The 11957-nt window shown below is 44.8% G+C and overlaps 1 pseudogene; it reads left to right on the top strand.

Moving 5' to 3' along the window:
* Positions 1-1678: 1678 nt before the first annotated feature.
* LOC124661832 lies at positions 1679-11398 on the top strand (annotated as a pseudogene).
* Positions 11399-11957: the final 559 nt, after the last annotated feature.

The following is an 11957-nucleotide window of genomic DNA, read 5'->3' as shown; positions in this document are numbered from 1 at the left end:
CGAGAAGAACGAAAAGACACAAAATAGTGGAATCGTTTCGAGGGAGATCATGATGGCAACAAGATTGACTTCTTTGGTCAGCTGAAATCCATCATCGCATTGCAATACAACTCTAGCGGTGGCGTCCATCGGTCGCTTGTCCTCTTCCGGTGTGACTGGTTTGACCTTGGTGGTAGGAAACCCGGATTCGACGATGATGGACACTTCAAGAGTGTTAACACGTAAAAGTTTTGGTACAAGACCGATCCTTTCATTCTGACATCACAAGCAACCAAGGTCTTTTATGTGCCGGACACTAAGTTGAAAGGAAAATGGCAAGTTGTGCAGAAATTTCACCATAGACATCTATGGAGTGTAAAAGAAAATGAACAGGGACCCGGTGTTGCTGTACTATCATATCAAGATGAAGATTCCGATCAAGTTCCCGTGCAAGAAAAAGAAGGCACCGCACGGAGTAGGACGAGAAGTGACCAGGAACGTGTGCTACTTGAAAAAGTCATTGTGGACAAACCGAAGAAACGGAGCAAGGAGGTTGTGCCCGAAGAAATCGAGGAGGTTGATCGGACAATGTACCAATATTGCGATGATGATGGTGATGATGGAGGAAATAGGACTAGGAATCGTCCAGCTTCCGAAGAAGATGAATAGCAGTTTGAATCTGTAGTTTGTGTAATGGATGAATAGCAGCTTGAATCCGTAGTTTGTGTAATGTCGGTTTATTTCAGATTATGTGTCGTGTTGTTTGGCCCGGAATTTATGTTGAACATGCCGACTTGTTTTCCCGAATTTATGTTGAATATGTCAGCTTTTTGTTCCCGTAATTTGTGCCCAATTTTTTTGGGGAATCCATGCCCAATTTTTAGGGGAATCCCTGCCCAATTTTTTCAATACATGGCTGACGCCGGCGACCATATATGGGCGGCGCCGCCGTGCATGGCTGACGCCGGCGACCATATATGGGCGGCGCCGCCGTACACATTTTCAACAGAACACATTTTCAACTGAACAGAATTGCACACATACATAGACATGGTTCAAATTCAGGAACTAAACATTGTGGCACGAACAGACAAATGTTTGGAATTACAACACAATAACTCTAGCATATACTCTAGCTTCTTCTCCTCCTGACCAACAGATCACTGAATTCACCCTAATTTCAGTTCGTACACATCACCCGTGTACAACAGATGACAAAAGCTACGTATAGCACCCAAACCATGAAGCCTCTCATTTTCTTTGGTTCGGGGTTGCTCGTTTCCTTGCAGCAAGCGTAAACTTTTCTTCCTGGAGCCTCTCAATTTCTACCCGGAGCCTCTCAATTTCTTCATCTCGATCCCAAACAGCATCACGCAGATCACGAACTAACTCTTTGTGACGTGCATCCAGCGGATCATCAATCCACTTAAACACTTTACACCCTATTCCACCAGCAATCTGACAGATGAAGAACAAAAGAGGATAAGTAAGGCATAGTAGAAAAGAAACTTAGACGGCGGGCTCAAGGAAATTCAGAATGGGGGCGGGGGGGCGTGCTCGAAGACTAACCGAGCGAATTTTGCAGTTCCGGTATCTTCTCCCAGGATTCGGATCACTCCAAGAAATCCATTGCGGCATCTTCTCGCCACAGTCACATACGTCGGCGGGCTCATAATCGAATGGCCGCTGCCGATATGGAATGGGCGTGCCCGGCCGCCGCCGGCGACGCGACGACGCTCCTGACCTAGAAGAACTGCCCGAGCAGGCTGGGAACTGCGCCGCCATGCAACAGATGCACCTGGTCGGAGGGATTTTGGTCGGAGGAGGAACCCTAGCTAGATGCACCTGGTCGGAGGGATTTTGGTCGAGGTGGAGAGATTTTGAAGACAACTGATTAGTCTATCATGTCTATATACATGGACAACCATACTTTTGTCAACAACACTATTGTAGCAAAGCGGTAGGAAGTGGTAGTGCGGCAGCGCCAGGTCGAGGGTTCGAGTCCCCGCAAACGCAATTTTTGCCGCTTATTTCCATCGGGAGCCACTCCAACCCCGGATGGGCCGTCGGGCCAGCAATTCAACCCCCGGATGGGCCGTCGGGCCAGCAATTCAACCACCGGATGGGCCGTCGTGGGGTAGGCCAGCAGCCAGCAGCCTAGTAGAGGACAGCCCAAAAGAGGAGGATATCACCAGTAGCCCATTAAAATGGTGGACGGCACAGAGAAAAAAAATAACAAGACGCCTTTGTCCCACAAGTATCGCTTGGTCCTACATGTCGGCTAGTTCAAGCCGCTTGCTTCCAAAGTGACACGTGTGAGGCGCGTGGGACCCGAAAAGGGACACATAGGCAAAATGGATGACATGGCAGCCAAACACATACCATTGTATTGAGCCAAATGCCAATGACGCTATTGATTTGTCGCAATCGGCATCGGGAAAACGTCGTAGGCCACTTAATTTTGCTAATGACGTTTTGACCTAAATTGCCAATGACGTTTTTGCCCAATAACGTCACGATTTTCTAGGGTTTTGCCCCCCCGGAGTGGCCAAGGACGGTCAAAGCTAGGAACGTCATAAAGCTATGACATTTTGATTTCCAGTCATAAAAAAAACGTCATATTATGGCAGATTTCTTGTAGTGAAGTATTCCCTCTCGATACAAGGTTTAGGCTAGCAAGGTTATTTGAAGCAAACTCAAGGATGAAACGGTGCAGCAAAACTCACATAAAAGACGTATTGTAAACATTATAAGACTCTACACCGTCTTCCTTGTTGTTCAAAACTCAATACTAGATATTATCTAGACCTTAGAGAGACCAAATATGCAAATCAAATTTTAGCAAGCTCTATGTATTTCTTCATTAATGGGTGCAAAGCATATGATGCAAGAGCTTAAACATGAGCACAAAAATTGCCAAGTATCACATTATCCAAGACATTTTAGAATTACTACATGTAGCATTTTCCAATTCCAACCATATAACAATTTAACGAAGAAGAAACTTCGCCTTGAACATTATGAGTAAAGCCTAAGGACATATTTGTCCATATGCAACAGCGGAGCGTGTCTCTCTCCCACAAAGTGAATGCTAGGATCCATTTTATTCAAACAAAAACAAAAACAAAAACAAACCGACGCTCCAAGTAAAGAACACAAGATGTGATTGAATAAAAATATAGTTTCGGGGAGGAACCCGATGATGTTGTCGATGAAGAAGGGGATGCCTTGGGCATCCCCAAGCTTAGACGCTTGAGTCTTCTTAAAATATGCAGGGATGAACCACGGGGGCATCCCCAAGCTTAGAGCTTTCACTCCTCTTGATCATAGTATATCATACTCCTCTCTTGACCCTTGAAAACTTCCTTCACACCAAACTTCAAGCAAACTCATTAGAGGGTTAGTGCACAATTAATAATTCACATATTCAGAGGTGACACAAACATTCTTTACACTTCTGGACATTGCATAAAGCTACTGGACATTAATGGATCAAAGAAATTCATCCAACATAGCAAAAGAGGCAATGCGAAATAAAAGGCAGAATCTGTCAAAAACAGAACAGTCCGTAAAGACGAATTTTAAAATGGCACCAGACTTGCTCAAATGGAAAAACTCAAAACTAATGAAAGTTGCGTACATATCTGAGGATCACGCTCGTAAATTGGAAGATTTTTTTTCGAATTTTCTACAGAAACTTGTGCCCAGATTCGTGACAGACAGCAATGTTGTTTCTGCGCAGCGATCCCAAATATAACATCAACTATAACATAGAAACTTTACTTGGCACAAAAACATGATAAGGAGAGGTTGCTACAGTAGTAAACAACTTCCAAGACTCAAATATAAAACAAAGTGCTGTAGTAAAAACATGGGTTGTCTCCCATAAGCGCTTTTCTTTAACGCCTTTCAGCCTAGGCGCGAAAGTGCAAATCAAGTAACATCAAGAGTAGAAGCATCAACATCATAACTTGTTCTAATAATAGAATCAAAAGGCAACTTCATTCTCTTTCTAGGGAAGTGTTCCATACCTTTCTTGAGAGGAAATTGATATTTAATATTACTTTCCCTCATATCAATAACAACGACCAACGGTTCGAAGAAAAGGTCTTCCCAACACAATAGGACAAGATGCATTGCATTCGATATCCAAGACAACAAAATCAACGGGGACAAGGTTATTGTTAACCGTAATGCACACATTATCAATCCTCCCCAAAGATTTCTTTTTAACATTATCAGCAAGATTAACATCCAAATAACAATTCTTCAATGGTGGCAAGTCAAGCATATCATAAATCTTTTTAGGCATAACAGAAATACTTGCACCAAGATCACATAAAGCATTACATTCAAAGTCATTGAATTTCATTTTAATGATGGGCTCCCAACCATCTTCTAACTTTCTAGGAATAGAAGTTTCAAGTTTTAGTTTCTCTTCTCTAGCTTTTATGAGAGCATTTGTAATATGTTTTGTAAAGGCTAAATTTATAACACTAGCATTAGGACTTTTAGCAAGTTTTTGTAAGAACTTTATAACTTCAGAGATGTGGCAATCATCAAAATCTAAATCATTATGAGCTACAGCAATGGGATCATTGTCCCCAAGGTTGGAAAAAATTTCAGCAGTTTTATCACAAGCAGTTTCAGCAGCTTTAGCAATTTCAGTGCAGTTACGTACGCTTTGCACTAGGAGTAGAAACATTGCCAACACCAATTATTTTACCATTGATAGTAGGAGGTGCAGCAACATGTGAAGAATTAACATTACTAGTGGTGGTAATAGTCCAAACTTTAGCTACATTATTCTCTTTAGCTAGTTTTTCATTTTCTTCTCTATCCCACCTAGCACGCAATTCAGCCATTAATCTTATATTCTCATTAATTCTAACTTGGATGGCATTTGCTGTAGTAGTAATCTTATTATCAATATCATTATTAGGCATAACTTTCAATTTTAAAAGATTAACATCGGAGGCAAGTCTATCAACTCTAGAAGCAATAATATCAATTTTATCAAGCTTTTCCTCAACAGATTTGTTAAAAGCAGTTTGTGTACTAATAAATTCTTTAAGCATAGCTTCAAGACCAGAGGGTACACTCCTATTATTATTGTAAGAATTCCCATAAGAATTACCATAACCATTACCATTAGCATAAGGATATGGCCTATAGTTATTACCAGAGTTGTTCCTATAAGCATTGTTGTTGAAATTATTATTTTTAATGAAATTCACATCAACATTTTCTTCTTGAGCAACCAATGAAGCTAAAGGAACATTATTTGGATCTACATTAGATCTACCATTCACAAGTATAGACATAATCACATCAATCTTATCACTCAAGGAAGAGGTTTCTTCAACAGAATTTACCTTCTTACCTTGTGGAGCTCTTTCCGTGTGCCATTCGTAGTAATTTATCATCATATCATCAAGAAGTTTTGTAGCCGCCCCCAAAGTGATGGACATAAAGGTACCTCCAGCAGCTGAATCCAATAAATTCCGCGAAGAAAAATTTAGTCCTGCATAGAAGGTTTGGATGATCATCCAAGTAGTCAGTCCATGGGTTGGGCAATTCTTTACCAAAGTTTTCATTCTCTCCCATGCTTGAGCAACATGTTCAGTATCTAATTGCTTAAAATTCATTATGCTACTTCTCAAAGATATAATTTTAGCGGGAGGATAATATCTACCAATAAAAGCATCCTTACATTTAGTCCATGAATCAATACTATTCTTAGGCAAAGATAGCAACCAATCTTTAGCTCTTCCTCTTAATGAGAAAGGAAACACTTTCAATTTAATAATATCACCATCTACATCCTTATACTTTTGCATTTCACAAAGTTCAACAAAATTATTAAGATGGGCAGCGACGATCATCGTAACTAACACCAGAAAATTGATCTCTCATAACCAGAGTTCAAGTAAAGCGGGTTTAATTTCAAAGAATTCTGCTGTAGTAGCAGGTGGAGCAATAGGTGTGCATAGGAAATCATTATTATTTGCGTTTGTGAAGTCACACAACTTAGTATTTTTAGGGGTATTCATTTTAGCAACAGTAAATAAAGCAAACTAGATAAAGTAAATGCAAGTAACTAATTTTTTTGTGTTTTTGATATAGAGAGCAAGACAATAAATAAAGTAAAACTAGCAACTAATTTTTTTGTGTTTTGTTTAGGTGCAGCAAACAAAGTATTAAATAAAATAAGAGAGTGAATTTGGTGTTCAGGGGGGTACGTGAGCACCCCCTGGACACCGTTGGATTTGCTTTTAGATTCCTTTTTTATCTCACGGTGACCAAACGACGTGAACACGTTTTCTAGCTGTCGTCTTGTGCACCATGTGAGGTGAGTACTGCAGCAGACTAGCATAGAACCGAACTAGCCATGGCATCCCCTAGTCTTCTTCCTCTCACCATCCGCCCTGCAACTCCATATCCGGCCGTACATATTCCTCCAATTGGCCAGCCATGCTCCTCTCTTCCGCCGCCTCCTCCTCCCTGCCGGCCGCGTCGTGCTCGCCGTCCACGTCGCCGCCGGCCACATCGGCATCCCCGGCGGCGCGCTCCTCAGCGAGAACTTATCAATACATACACATGGATGAGGGTATCCGCTACCCTCGGACGGCACGCTCCGGCGACGGGATGCTGAGCTGCTCAAGGGCGCCCCCGAGGAGGAAGAGGCCGTGCAGCTCGCATCGATCCAAGCGGTGTTCGTCCGCGGGCGCATCGATATCTTTCTACGCAACGGCGGCCTATCTCCCCCATCCCCCCTCCGCTCCCCACACCGCGCCTCCTAAATTCAACAAAGAACAGATAACCAGTATCTCCTGTAGCCACTCATCATTAAATTAAAGAAATCGGAGGAGCAGAGCCAATAAATTCTTAAATTTTCTGCAGACAGATGAACACCAAAATAGAGTCTGTTCTCAAAAACAAAGCATTCCAAACAAAATCCACGAAGTCAATTGATAATACATGCCAATCCTGCAATCCACACAAGTGTCTGCGCAGATATTACCAACATCGATTTTCTTCTTTGAGCTTCAGCCTTCTAGATCCGAAAATAGAAGAAGGGACAAAAATGATTAAAAAAACGATCTCTGCTTACAAGAGTGAAAAATCCCCTAGGAGCTGGCTGCACCAATCCTCCATGCTTGCCACCGTGCGTGCGCTCGCTGCTAAGCCATCCCGGCCTCGGTTCTAGATCTTACGAGAACGGCTCCCGCGCGCGCCCATGTATCTCTTCCGTCCGGCCGGGAAGAGCCGGACCATAGCCTCCAGCAGACGAGCTTGCTGCCGCTTGCCCGTGCCGACTCGCATCTCCAATCAGGTTAAAGGGAGCTCGAGGAGCGCCATGGCGGCCCAAATCGAGTGAAGGGAGCAGGCCGCACCGTCCCCATGACCCCGCCGCCTCCAATCCCACACGGGCGCGAGATCCTCCGCCGCCAATCGCGCCCGCGCGCATGGCAGCTGCCGCCCGCTGCCCCCGGCTCAGGGCACTAGCGCCAGGACCATGGAGGAAATGGGGTGAGGGGTGGGTGGAGCAGCCATGTAAAGAATCGGCTCGATTTGGGCGAGTCACCAGAGAAGGGAAAGGGGTTCCGAGTTAGCTCGTGTGTGACGTGAGACCACTGATTAGATACTAACGTCGTTAGACACGTGTCAGACAGAGGAAGGGTGCTCACGTACCCCCCTGATCACCAGGCTTCATTTAAATAAAATAAAGCAAGACAAAAACAAAGTAAAGAGATTGAGAAGTGGAGACTCCCCTTGCAGCGTATCTTGATCTCCCCGGCAACGGCGCCAGAAATTTAGCTTGATACGCGTAAATGCACACGTCCGTTGGGAACCCCAAGTGGAAGGTATGATGCGTATAGAAGCAAGTTTCCCTCAGTATGAAACCAAGGTTTAATCGAACCAGTAGGGAGCCAAGAAGCACGTTGAAGGTTGATGGTGGCGAAATGTGATGCGGCGCAACAACAGGGATTCCGGCGCCAACGTGGAACCTGCACAACACAATTCAAGTACTTTGCCCCAACGAAACAGTGAGGTTGTCAATCTCACTGGCTTGCTGTAACAAAGAATTAACCGTATTGTGTGGAAGATGATTGTTTGCAAGAAAACAGTAAAACAAGTATTGCAGTAGATTGTATGCGATGTAAAGAATAGGACCGGGGTCCACGAGTTCACTAGAGGTGTCTCTCCCATAAGATAAAAGCATGTTGGGTGAACAAATTACAGTCGGGCAATTGACAAATAGAGAAGGGCATAACAATGCATATACATGATATGATAAATATAGTGAGATTTAATCCGGGCATTACGACAAAGTACATAGACCGCCATCCAACCGCATCTATGCCTAAAAGTCCACCTTCGAGTTATCATCCGAACCCCATTCGGTATTAAGTTGCAAAGCAACGGACAATTGCATTAAGTATGGTGTGTAATGTAATCGACAACTACATCCTTAGACATAGAATCAATGTTTTATCCCTAGTGGCAACAACACATCACAACCTTAGAACTTTCCGTCACTTCGTCCCGGTGTCAATGAAGGCATGAACCCACTATCGAGCATAAATACTCCCTCTTGGAGTTAAGAGTAAAAACTTGGCCAGAGCCTCTACTAATAACGGAGAGCATGCAAGATCATAAACAACACATAAACAATAGATTGATAATCACCATAACATAGTATTCTCTATCCATCGGATCCCGACAAACACAACATATAGTATTACGAGATAGATGATCTTGATCATGTTAGGCAGCTCACAAGATCCAACAATGAAGCACAATTAGGAGAAGACGACCATCTAGCTACTGCTATGGACCCATAGTCCAGGGGTGAACTACTCACTCATCACTCCGGAGGCGATCATGGCGATGAAGAGTCCTCCGGGAGATGAATCCCCTCTCCGGCAGGGTGCCGGAGGCGATCTCCTGAATCCCCCGAGATGGGATTCGCGGCGGCGTCTCTGGAAGGTTTTCCGTATCGTGGCTCTCGGTACTGGGGGTTTCGCGACGGAGGCTATTTGTAGGCGGAAGGGAAAAGTCGGAGGGCTGACGAGGGGCCCACACCATAGGGCGGCGCGGGCCCCCCTCTGGCCGCGCGGCCCTATGGTGGCGGCGCCTCATCGCCCCACTTCTTATCCCTTTCGGTCTTCTGGAAGCTTCGTGCAAAAATAGGACCCTGGGGGGTGATTTCGTCCAATTCCGAGAACATTTCCTTACTAGGATTTCTGAAACCAAAAACAGCAGAAAACAGACAAGTCGGCTCTTCGGCATCTTGTTAATAGGTTAGTTCCAGAAAATGCGTAAATACGACATATAATGTGCATAAAACATGTAGGTATCATCAATAAAGTAGCATGGAACATAAGAAATTATCGATACGTTGGAGACGTATCACCCACCCTAGCGCAAAATCCTAGATTCGCCACTGCCCGCAGGTGAAGCACGTCCTGAAGAACAGCCTAGACCTGAGACGCTACGACTACTACACGATCGGTACATGCCAGACAACCCAGCTGGTGATGTGAACCACCTACGATACGATTACGGCAACTTCTACGCCTCCAAGTCGTTCTATGACCCGGCCAAGCACCGCAGGGTCCTCTGGGGGTGGGCCAACGAGTTTGACACCCCCGCCAATGACATCGCCAAGCAATGGGCAGGGATCCATGTATCTAATCACAGTGTAACATGCAGTTAATCATGTGCACGGTGAACTTAGTTGCACATATATGTGATTTTTCACTTTTCAGGCTATTCCGCGCAAGGTTTGGTTGAACCCAAACCGGGGTCAGCTCATGCTCTGGCCAGTGGAGGAGGTGGAGGCGCTCAGGGTGGAAAAAACGGTGTTCTTCAAGGATAAGATCTTGAGATGGGGTCAACAGGTAGAGGTTGTTGGGCTACAAACTGCTCAAGTGAGGGGGGGCTGCGCCCCCCCCCCCCCCCTCCCTCGCTATGCTCATGATTTTCCTTTGAACACAAGCCATGACAGCTCCTTATTTCTGTGATTTTAGCTAGTTCTGCCCCCCTCATACTAAGATTGCCCTCCGTATACTTCATTCCTGGCTCCGTCCCTGAGAGTGATGGCGTGCGCTCCGGCGAGAGAGGAACGACGGCGACGCATGGGGCCAGAGAGCAATGGGGGCAGAGCGTCGGTGGGAGGGAGCTATGGAGGGGGAATTTCATGGTGTCGTTGTGGATCGTGAGAGAAAAGAGATGAAGGAAACGGGGGAACAGATGGAAGAGAAAGAAAGAAGATAAGGTAAGGGGTGAGTGAGGCCTAGGGCATGCCGGAGGACGAGAGACAATACTTTGCTCATACTTTTCTTTGCATTTTTTATTATTTTCCACAGCATGTATCACTGGGACATGTGATGATCATATCGTAAATAATAAATACTGTAGAGAAATTACGATGATCATGTGTTTAACCACAGATTTGTGTTCCTTGCATGTTACAATAGTAACATATGAAACATCAAGTTAGGATTGTATGGGTTGGTTGCATATATAAACTGATTAACATTTTTTTTTGACAGGCTGATGTGGTCGTAACCTTTGAGGTGCTGAGGCTGGCCCTGGCAGGAGCGGAGTGGCTGGAGCCGGCGCTCGCCTTGGACGCACAGAAACTCTGCAGCCTGTGGGGAGCCGACGTGGCGGGTGGCGTGGGCCCCTTTGGCCTGTGGGTGCTCGCCACTCGCCTCCCCCCACCTAGAGGAGAGGACGGCAAATTTTTAACAACACGAGGCCCAAGATCCTAATGTGTTCAGATCCGACCCGGTCCGTACTTCCTTCCCTGGGCCTTTGTTTTTGCGAATTCATACTCTTCCCTGGGCCTGACGCGCACTTGTGTCCTCTCCTCAAAATAATTTCATTCACGTTCCACTAAAAAAAACTAATTTCACGTTTACTTTTCTCTCACAGATTCAAACTAATTTCACTTTTACTTTTCTCTCATAGATTCAAACTAATTTCACTTGTATTCTTTGTCACCTGTGCAGCTCATCTCTGACACCAAACATGTACCGCCCCACCTTCGCCGGTTTCGTCGATACAGACATAACAGAGGGCATGATTTCACTGAGAACCCTGGTATGCTATATACCGTATTATTTTCCACCTGCTACTATTATACACAAGACAAGATGACAGAATCATCATATGGCTTAACTCGTTCCTACTGCTTTTTCCTCTTCCTCTCTAGATCGACCGCTCGGTCGTCGAGAGCTTTCGGGCCGGGGGGAGGACTTGTATCCTAACCCGGGTCTACCCTTCCCTCGCCAGAGGCGACAAAGCACGCCTCCACGTCTTCAACAACAGGAAGGCACCGGGGAAGGTGGCGGAGCTCACCGCGTGGGAGATGAAGTCGGCGGTGATGAACGATGCACACTTTTAGTGAAGCTACATGTCCACATCTGATATATACTAGCATGATCTGGCGCGGCGTGCCGCCGCACCTACGATGTGGTACAACGGTGGTGATTATGAACATGAAGCTTATTTATGTGATATCATTATCTCAAACATACTGAATGAATGAGGAAAATTCATGTACTACGAATAAGCTTCAACTGGCTAATCTTGAACTTTTTACCGATATAATATGTACTCCTAGTTTAGTACATGTTTGGTAAGATAGATCCATCGTACATACATTCTTTCTCATTACACAACTGATAAAATTGACTTGCCTAAGAAGTACCACCTGAACCGTATACTTCAACTAATTAGCGCGAATAAAAAAAATTAGCATGCTAAGGCGGGTGGTCTCAGTGTTCCCATGCCTTCAAACTGTTAGCGGTTGGCATTGCTATATTCATTGGCGGAAAAATGATGATGATGACTTTGCTTCTGAATCCCTCACACAATGTTCTTTAAAACTAATAAGTGGTGCCAGTATAACAGAGGTAAAGCACTGGGGTATGAAGAACAATATCAGGAAGGGACTGAAACTA

Source organism: Lolium rigidum, chromosome 1 (genome assembly GCF_022539505.1).
Source record: "Lolium rigidum isolate FL_2022 chromosome 1, APGP_CSIRO_Lrig_0.1, whole genome shotgun sequence".
Taxonomy (NCBI): Eukaryota; Viridiplantae; Streptophyta; class Magnoliopsida; order Poales; family Poaceae; genus Lolium; species Lolium rigidum.
This window is presented reverse-complemented; position numbering and strand designations above follow the sequence as displayed.